The sequence below is a fragment of the Pteropus medius genome, unplaced genomic scaffold (genome assembly GCF_902729225.1).
Source record: "Pteropus medius unplaced genomic scaffold, Ma_sr-lr_union100, whole genome shotgun sequence".
Classification (NCBI taxonomy): domain Eukaryota; kingdom Metazoa; phylum Chordata; class Mammalia; order Chiroptera; family Pteropodidae; genus Pteropus; species Pteropus medius.
The window spans coordinates 4,944,065-4,954,597 of NW_024356336.1; the positions used below are offsets into that span (position 1 = coordinate 4,944,065).

The 10,533-nt window shown below is 40.0% G+C and overlaps 1 long non-coding RNA gene across 1 annotated transcript; it reads left to right on the plus strand.

Moving 5' to 3' along the window:
- The first annotated feature begins 1,124 nt into the window (after positions 1–1,124).
- On the plus strand, positions 1,125–6,402 carry LOC120601937 (uncharacterized). The gene is made up of 3 exons (XR_005652597.1): positions 1,125–1,198; positions 6,002–6,183; positions 6,343–6,402. It is a non-coding gene; the product is annotated as an uncharacterized LOC120601937 (long non-coding RNA).
- The last annotated feature ends 4,131 nt before the right edge of the window (positions 6,403–10,533 follow it).

Below are 10,533 nucleotides of genomic sequence, written 5' to 3' on the forward strand. Positions count from 1 at the left end.
TTTCAGAAAACTTTCACTTCTTAATAAAGTTTTATAGTTGTTTTCTTGTTAGTGTTTTTTTTGTCTAAAGATCTGCACACTTAAAAAATTGATTTCTATATATTTTAATTTTTGATGCTATTGTACACAGTAACTTTTTATATTTCATTTTATAATTGTTGCTTGTATATAGAAGTACATTTTTTATATTGACCTTGTATCTAGCCAACTTGCTCAATTAACTTATTTCTTCTGACAGTTTATTTTTTGGTTATTTCGGGCTTCCTATATACACAATCATGTCACTATTGAATAATGTCAGTTTTACCTCTTTCCGTCCAGACTTTATGCCTTAATTATTGCCTTCTTGCATTCATTGCCTAAGACCTTTAGGACAATGGTGAATATTTGTGATGCAAGCAGGTGTCTTTGTCTCATTCCCTATCTCAAAAAGAGAGCTTTCAAATTTACCATGAAGTATATTTGCTAAAGTTTTTAGTGTGTCAGATTTAATGAGATCTCCTCTGCTTTCTAGACTTTTCAAAACAATAATGCCTATACATAAAAGCTGAGATATATACTCCCAACTCTTAAGAGTGGTTATGTCAGAATGGGGGTGGGAAAGACATTACGGGGAACTTTTTTCTAAGACATAAATTACTAATTTATCTACAATCAACATAGATTTCTGTTGACATCAAAAAAAATAAATAAAGCTAAGGGACAATTTAATTAAACCAGCATAACATAACAAACATGAAAGTGATCATTCTCTGTTGAAACTTTGTGAAAGATATATCCAAGTACATATTTGTCACGAATCCTTTCCCATCATCTCATCCTCAGCCTTTGTTTAGAATATTTCTTTTTAATTCACACTGAATTGCAGTGTGTAGTGATTTGGTCTCTGTGGTGGATGCTGTTGGTGCCCTGCCCATGTTCTCTTTATCAGGTTCTTTTTATCAGTGCACCCATTTCCCAGCTGCTCTGGGTGTTGGCTGGAGAAAGCTCATGGCTCTGTACTTCTTTGGTGGTTCTCTCAGCTAATGGGAGCTGCCTTGCCAGGAGATGCCTGGGAGGTTACACACACAGCCCCGGTGGCCCACGGCCAATGGCTGACTAATAGGGTGGGGTTTAAAGCCCAACTCTCTGGCCTCCAGGCAGGACAAACTTTGCAGCGTAAAAAATGCCCCGGAGCTCCGTGTGGGATCTGGCTGTGGTGAGACCTCTCTTGAAAGCACATATTTGCTTGATTTCTTCCCGGCTCTGTCCTGCTTCCCTCCCTTGCTTACAGATTTCTCCCTAGGGCCCTCTCTCAATAAATCGCTTGCACAAGAATCCCCCGACTTCCTCATTCTGTGCTTCTAGGGGACCCAACTTCGGTCTTTAGGAGTGGGTTCCCTTTGTCCATCTGAGATTCGGGGAGGAGCTGCACAGTTAGGCAACCAGGGAAGAGTTGAGGGTGACAGGGATAGGGGGAGCAGGGCCCTCCCCCAGGACAGGTAGCCATATAGCCCTTGGAAGAAACACATCTGAGAGAGAAAGCAGGATCCGACACTGTCTGACTCTGAAACCTGGATTTGTAACTGTGACCTTGTACCACTCTTCATGCTCTGCCTAGAAAGTTTTTACAGTTTTAAATGGCAACTTTTCTCATAAACCTTAAGAGGTATCTTCCTTCATCAACGCAGCTTCTAAGGTACTACAAGGCTAGCGTTTGGTGCCAACAGGCCTCCACTGAGTCTGCTGAACTGGCCCACTTTGACTCAGCCAAGACACCAGGTCGGCAGGGCAGTAGGGAAGGGATGGTGTTGGGATAACAGATTATTCATGTATGAAAAAAAAACAGAATCAGCTCTCTATGTCACATCAGACCATAAATGAATTACAGGTGTATCAAAGCTCTAAATGTGAAAAATAAAACCTTGCAATGTCAGAAGAAAATTTAACAAATATATTTAGAATATCAGAGTAGAGAAGGGTCTCTTAAGTAAAATCCAAAGAGTATGAACCATTAAGGAAAAGATTGTTAAATTTGATTGTGCCCAATTTAAAGGCATCTGTATGACAAATTGCATTATAAAGTGAAAAGCGACAGGCTTGATGGTATCATCGTTAGTTGACAGTGACTGTTTCCAACTTACTACATGGTTTGCATTCACAGAGCTTCTGCCCAGAGAGTGTCTCACCCTTCAAGCCATGTTCTCACCCTTGCCCTCATCTACAGTCTGTGACACCCATGCCTGGGTGAGGTTGTGAGCTAGGCCAGACCCCCATAGTGGGTTTAGGTTCAAGGACTGGTGAGGCAGGTGTTTTGCACCCAATTGCCAAAGGGCTGTGTAAAGGGGATATCTGAGATCACAGGTACCCCCTGGCCCTGGACAGGGATCCTTAGTCCTCAGAGGTGCAACTGAAATCCAGTGGCCTCAGCTGTCCTAGCGGGATGAGAAATATGCCCATGAGAAGGGTCTAGAACCCTGGGCTGGGGAGGCATTTGTCCCTTTTTATTTTAGGAGATGGATCATGTCAACCACCAGGACATGAGCCTGATGTCTGAGTTGTAAATTCAAAATTCCTTGCTGTGCCTCAGTTACCAGTCACTTCTCATTTTATTTCTCACTGCTCTATGAGGCCTGCTTTCTATGCAGCAGGGCTTACCTGGGCTACCACAGATTATAGGTAGTTTTGAATTGAATTGAAATTCTCAGTTACAGTAAAAGGAAGCTATCAAACTCTCTTTAGCCTGCATTTCTCTGGGGTTGTTTTGGGCATTTAAACTTGCTCCTGGAACACCTGAGCAAGAAGTTCAAGTTCTCTGCTTTTCATAAGTCGCTTCAAGAAATGAGAGTGAGATCTTAAGACCAGTGACTACTGTGACAACTTCACAGAACTCTCTCTATATTTGTTGTTAACTCTGATCACAATACCTTAAAAAAATACGATTATTTTTAAGAACAATTTTAGATATAAAAAGAAAAATTGCAAAAATAGGACCCAGTTCTCATATACCCCACACCCAGTCTCTTCCTTCATTAACATCTCGCAACAGTCTGGTATCTTTGTTACAATTAATGAATATCTTTGTTATAATTAATTAATAACAATATTAATACATTATTACTAACTAAAGTTTATACTTCACTCAGATTTCCTAACTCTTTACCTGAAGTCCCTTTTCTGCTCCAGGATTCCATCTGGGATACCATGTTACATTTAGATGTTGTACTTAGGCTCCTCTTAGACTTTCCTAGTTTTTGATGACTTTGACAGTTTTGAGGAGCACTGATATATTTTTCTGATAATTAGCCTGGAGTTATGAGTTTTTAGGAGGAAGACAACAGAGGTAAAGCATCATTCCCACCACATCTTATCAAGAGTAACTACTACTAACATGACTTACCACTGTTGATGTAGACCTTGATCACCTGGCTGAGGTGGTGTAGGTCAGCCATTGCAAAGTTCTCCATTGCTAAATTTCTCTTCTTTCTCTGCTTTTCCATATTGTACTCTTTGAAAGAACGTCACTATGTGCAACCTATTCCTAAGGAGTGTGAAGTTACACTTTCTCTCCTTGAAGGCAAAATAGCTACATAGATTGTTGGGAATTCTTCTGCATGAGAGATTTGTCTCTTATTCCCTGAATATTTCTTTATTTGATCATTATTTATTTCAGTATTGCCTCATTTGTATTTATTTTATACTTTGGGCTATAACCTAATATTAGTACTTTTTTATTTTAGTGTTTATTGGGAGCTCCGCATCCTTTTGACATACCCCCACTAATGTCTGTTGTTGTTGAGCTCCTCCTCACTTCTGCCACCGGAAGATGCTCCAGACTCACCTGTATATTTCCTGGCTCAGTCCTAGAATTAGCAATTTCTCCAAGGAACCCTGGTTCCTTTAAACGGAAGGCGACATTAGAAACCAAAATCTGGGTTCTAGGTGTGTTCAATCATGGTACTTTCAGATCTTGGGCTATGTTTTGGATCTCTCTTTATTGTGGAGCAAGAAAAAATTATTTGTTACTAAAGATGATCCTCTATGCCTAATGAAAAAGCCCTTGTAAGCTTCCACAAAGCTATAGTTGTGTGGCTGTATTTTTCAGAAATCAAAAATGAAGGGAGTATCAAATCAACACATACACCTTAAACTTATACGGTGTTATATGTCAATTACATCTCAATAAAACTGGAAAAACAAATAAATAAAATGGTTTTTAAAAGTGAATTTAGGAATTATTCACAGAGAATGTTAACTACTAGGCTTCAAAAGTTGAAAAGCAGGATAGAGGAAGAAATCTGGCTCATGTCCACATCCACCCACCACATCTATTGAACAGATATTTATCAATCCCTTACTCGGGGCTAAGCACCAAAAATTCAAGATGGAAAGTTCAATGTATCAATCAAGATGATTTTGTTAACAAGTGACAGACCCTACTTAAGCTAGCTTTAAAAAGTTAATTAATCACATTAACTAAAAAGTCTAGAAATGGACTTTAGACACAAATGCACCATGAAAGATATCACCATGGCTGCCCCGCTCCATCTTTATCAGCTTCATTCTTGCCCCTTCAGGTGGCTTTTTTCATGTGATCTAGAAAAATGACAGGCTGTTCCAGTTTATATTGTCCTTACAGCTTATGGTCTTAGAGGAAGAGACACTTCCTATCTCCCAGTTTCCTTAAATCAAAGTTCAGGGAAGACTTTGGCCCTGCTGGGCTCCCATACCCAGTTCTAAACCCATCCCTGTGGATAGGGGGGGATGGGTGTTCTAATTGGCCAGCCTGGATCACATGCCCAGCTGGTGGTAGTAGGGGAACAAAACATTGTAATTGAGAGCCTTACCTGGATCACAGGAGGTGGGAAATGGTAGGCAGACAGGAAGGCGAAGCCGTAGCTGTTACAGGCTGTAGCAGCTATATAGTGACCTTCAGCTTCACATACTTTGTACCTGCTGCATTCTCCCGCCATGCCCTCCCATGGCACGCTGTACATTTCATCTCTGCATCCTTTATGTTTTATTGTTGTCTTCTCCACCAGACCAGAAGCTCTGATAGGAAAGGGATAGTGTCTATCTCCTTTATCGTGGAATCCCCAGTGCCAACAGGGCTGCAAGAATGAATGATCTATGTACATAATTGAAAAGCGAAATAAAGCAAGGGAGGATAAATCTAAGCAGTTGTCACCAGCATGATCAGGGCTGCAATAAGGGCATGGACCAGGTCTATTGGAAGCACAAAGGAGAGAGCTGCAATACCACCTGGGGAAGTGTTCAAGTCAGGAAAGGTGAAGGGTACATTTCTTTTTCTTTTTTTTTCTTCCTGCCCAGTACATGGACTCCATTTTTTGTCTCTGTGGAGTTCCCTACTGTGTAAGTCTTGGAAGAACCAACCCACTTCCCACCCCAAGAGCCCCCAAACACCTGATACCAGCTTATCCTCTCCTCCAGGCAAGTAGGCTTGGCCACTCTCCATATTGCTATGGGGGAGGCAATACCTACTTCACTGAGTTGCTTTGATGATTATATGGGATATTAAAGCACACAGGACAGCCTTGACACATAGTTGACTCTCAATAGTTGTCACTCCATCCTCCACCCATTGTGGGGGAGAATTTTGAGACATTCCTTTTATCTAAAAGTCTAATAGGTTGTATGGTGGTCATGAAAATTCACCACTCAGCTCCTCTGCTGTGGGAGCATCATTGACTGGCAGCCCCAGGTACTACCCCTTTGGATCCAGTCTGCATTTGTGTTTGTGCAGAGCCCCCCTGCCAATGACAGAGCACAGCAGGGGTACTGGTGCAGGACCATTCCTAGGAGACACAGGTTACCTAAACAGGTAATTTTGGCTCAAGGACACTCCATTGGCCTGGCTGAAGCTTTCTTAGAACTACATGGTCATCTGAGACTCTTCTTACCTAAATCTCCTTCCCTTCCCTACCTTTCACAAGTATGAGACCTACATCAGGGTCTAAACTCTCCCTACCTTCTCTGGCCCCATCTTCTTTATTGTCCACAGGTGTTTCTCCCAGAGATCTCTTGCACATGTAATCCCATCTTAATATCTGCTTCTTGGAGAAGGTGCACTGACTCATCTGTATTTTTGGAATATTTGGTGGTTGAAGCAGGCATTGTCCAAGATGTGAAAATCCTACTGATTTACTCACTTTCATTGGAGAAATGCATAGTCACCACCGGCAGGTAAGCAAACTTTTAGGGGCCCTATGACAGAGGTCTTAGAAGTCTTGCCAATGACAAACAGAAGATGCTAAGAGGGACATTTGGATAAACATTTTAAAAAGGAGCAAAATCAGTTGGTATGTCTTTTGCTCTTTGCCCTTACTCTTGCCTGGAATGCAGATAAGATGCTAGAGGTGGAGCAGCTATCTTGTGACTATGAGGGGATGAGCCAAGGCTGACAACCACACACAGGGGATGAGGAATGAAGATGTAGTGGAGGTCTCTGCTGACATAGAAGAGCCACCACACAAGTCCTGGGCTGCTCACCTCTGGACTTCTTGCTATATGAGAGGAATAAGGACCCTATTTGGTTAAGCCACTGTAAGATACATTTTCTATTATATAGAGTCTAAGCAATTCCTAACTTATACAAAACCTGAGAAAGCAAGATATTTTAAGCTGGGAAACTACAAATGGTTCAGAGGACTGGAGAAAAGGAAGTATAGAGATAATGAGCCTGGAGATGTTTGTGGGGACCAGGTCACAAAGGGCCTTCTAAGTCTTGCTTAGGAATTGAACTTTATCATTAAGCCTTTTGTTCCTCAAACCTGAATAATGTATAAATGGACAATTTTTAAAGGAAAAAACTTCTTCCCGACTCTCTCACACCATAGAATTCACTGAAAGTACTTTATTGTAATATAGAAATGCGTCACTAGGTATAAACTCTTACAGAACTATAAAACCAAATTTACAAATAAAAATTAGAATTATCAACAATTTAACATGACAGGTGATGTTGTTTTGCTGAAACTAAATTACCACTCAAAACAAGGAGATGATACTGACTTCAATTGCCCGGTTCTTTGAGTTGGTCTGCTTATAGGACAGTGGGTCAAGATGTCTCTGTTTTTCCACGACTTTTCTTTGTTTGAATATTTACAACATCGGGTCTCAGGAGTGTGAATTCTGGAGTTGGGCTGCCTGAGGTTAGAGCCTGGGTTTCACTACTTACTAGCTGCGTACCTTGGGCAAATGACTTCGCCTCTCTGAACTATAGTTTCTCAAGAGTAAAATGGAGTGATGATGATACCTAGCTTACAGGGAGAGTGAAATGAAATAATTCATGCAAGGTGCTTAGCAAAGGTGCTTGTATTTGTGGTAATAGGAGTAATATTAACAGTAGTATAGTGGTAGGAGAAGTACTATGAACAGTAATATAGTGGTAGAAGTAATATTAACAGTGGTATAGAGGTAAGAGAAGTACTATAAACATTAATATAATGGTAGAAGTGCTAGGAGGAAAAGGAGGAGGAAGAAGAAGAGAAGAAGAGAGTTTCTGGAACCTTCCATTGTACACCAGGCTGGGATGTCACCAGCCTTCACTTGATGTAAACTTAAATTTTAAGCATAAAGTCCAACTCTGTTCTTTTCTTATTAGCCATGACAATTTAAGTAATGCTATTTCATCTCCACGATGCTCAAACACAAACAAAAATTTGGGCAATGCAGCGCTCCTAAACTCTGTTCAGCAAAATTTCTGCCTCTCTGAATTCTGGGCACTTATGGGTCAATGAGTCGTGATCTGGGCCAGAACATTTAACTGTCGATGTGAGACCTATCAGCACTCTATTTCCCTCTGTCATGGCAACCAGCAATATTCAAAATAGGGGCTACTTTGGTATCATTCTGGCATTTGGAGGGAGGTGATATGGAGCAAAGTACCAGCAAACATGTAATAGATATATAGCATAAGATTGTAATAAACTTTGTTACAAGACACTGAGGTTTGGGGCTGTTACTGCAGCATAATCTAGCCCATGATCTAGCCCAATCTAATACAAGCACTGAATTTGAGTGGCAATACTGTAATATATACTGGTCATCTGGATGATTCAGAATATGTTTATATTAAGTTGTTTACATTATTAAAGCAACATTAAAGTGATCATAAATGTAATTATATTGGGGATATGTAAGAAAATGTCTTTATTCTTAGGAGATGTTGACAACTTACTTTCAAATGGCCCAGCAAAAGTGAAACAGAGAGATAGGGCAAATGGTTAATAATTTGTAATTCTAAACAAAAGCTATATACACTCTTCTTTCCACTTTTCTGTAGGTTTGATATTTTAAAAATTAACATAGAGGACCGAGGGAGCCCCCAAAATACATCATTAACTTCTGATTTGAGAAGCAGCTTAATCAGTGGCAGGGCACTAAAGTATTTTTAGTAGAGGAGAGACAGGACCAGATTTTTTTTCTTTAATTATTTCTTTGAGGGAGAGGACACCACATTTTTACTCAATTGAGAGAAATATTTTTAACAGTACAGATGCCTTTATTTTTTTTCACTTATCATGCCATGAATTCATAGGGAATGGATTCCAGCAGCTCAGGACCCTTTCCATTACAAAGTGTCCTTCTCCAGGTAGAACAGTCTTGCACTTCAGTTGAACCCAGGTACCTTTCTCTTTGGTGTCCTTCTTTTTTGTGTTCTTTTTCCTTCACGTGCTGTTAGAGTGTTTAATATGCTCAATATATACATTAATTCTCTTGGCAAGAATTTTGTCCTTAACTTGTTTGTTTAGAACAATGCCAATTGCATGCTGGGTGACAATGTAGACTCTTCTAGTTTTGCCATGGTGCCATTGGTGGGGCATTCCTTTTTGAACAGTGCCCCTTGATGTCTATGATATCACCTGTCTTGTAGATTTACATGTTTGTGGCCAAAGGAACAACTCCAGGTTTTCTAAAGGTGCCTCTCCTCTTTTCCTTTGCGTTGATCATTTTGGTGAATTACTGGAAGATGGTGGTTCCCGCTGAAAGGAGCAGGATTAGATTTTTGATTCAGAAAATTGGTCTGACAACAGGAAGAGAACTATATGGGCCAGGTTGTGGCTGTGAGCTAGGCAAGAGTGACAGTGGGATGGAGAAGAAGCAATGGATATGGAACACCTTTCGTGACAGCTTATGAGTGGTAGGGCTGAGGGTCAGTTGCCTTCCTCCAAAGCCTGTTCCTGTGCTGTCCAATACGACAGCCTCCAGCCACATATGGCTATTTAAATTTAATTAATTACGACTAAAGAAAATTAAGATGTTATTCCTTAGGCACACTAGCCACATTTCAAGCACTCAATAGGCATAACTGGCTACTGGTCATAGTGTTAACAGTGCTAATATAGCACATTTTCAATCATCACATAAGTTCTGTTGTACTCTACTGGTCTATATCTTTCCCACTTCATTATACTTCTCCCCCACAGACTCTCAAATGAGTCGGATGTGATTTCCTATTCTCTAAAAGCTCACGGACAACCAGGCAACCAAAGGGCTTTGGTATAATATAGAACTGTATTGAGATGCATTAGAAAGATGTGGAGAGCTTTCTGTGGGAGTTTAGAGGAGGGAGCAAGTATTTCTGGGAGAAAGTAGCATTAGCGGAAACTTGCAGATGATAGGAAAATGGGGAGGGGTATGGGGGGAGGCATCTGAGCCTGCTTCCCCGAAAGAAAGGCTGCAGATGATCTCTTGCCTCTCTTTCAGTACTCCCCAAGTTGACCTATAGCATCAATAGAATCTCGATCACAATCCGAGCAGGTTTGTGTTTGTGTGTATGTGTGTGTGTGTATGTATGTGTATGTAAATTGGCAAACCGATTTTAAAATCTATAGAAAATTCAAAAGACCTAGAATAGCCAAGGTAATGTCAAAGAAGAACAAAGCTGGAAGAACTACACTACCAGGTTCTGAGTCTTTCTAAAAAGCTACAACAAATTAAGACAATGTGGTAACAATACAAGGTGGGCAAACACAGGGTCCATAAACAGACTCTCATATAGATACTCACCAGATTTATAACAAAGGTGACGCTGCAGTGCAGTGGGGAAAGGATGGTCTTTAATAAATGAGCTAGTTAAGTTTAATTTCTGTATGGAAGAAAATGAATCTTAACTCATACTTCACACTATACACAAAAATTAATTAGAATGAATCATTTACTTAAATGTTAAATAAATGAAGCACCTAGAAGAAAACATTGGAGAATATTTCGTACCCTTGAGATAGGCAAAGATTTTTTAAATAGGACATAAAAAGCATGAACTATGAAGAAAAGATTGATGAATTAGATGTCATTAAAATTAAGAATTTCCATTCACCAAAAGATAACATTAAGAGAGTGAAAAGGTATGACATAGAGAGGAAGACAATATATCTGGCAAAAGTCTCCTATCCAGAATACATAAAGAACTCTAACAAATTAATAAGAAATGACAGATAAGCCAATTTTTAAAATTGTGGTTAAATACATATAACATAAAATTTACCATTGTAAATTTTAAGGTGTACAGTTCAGTGGCTTTAAGTACAT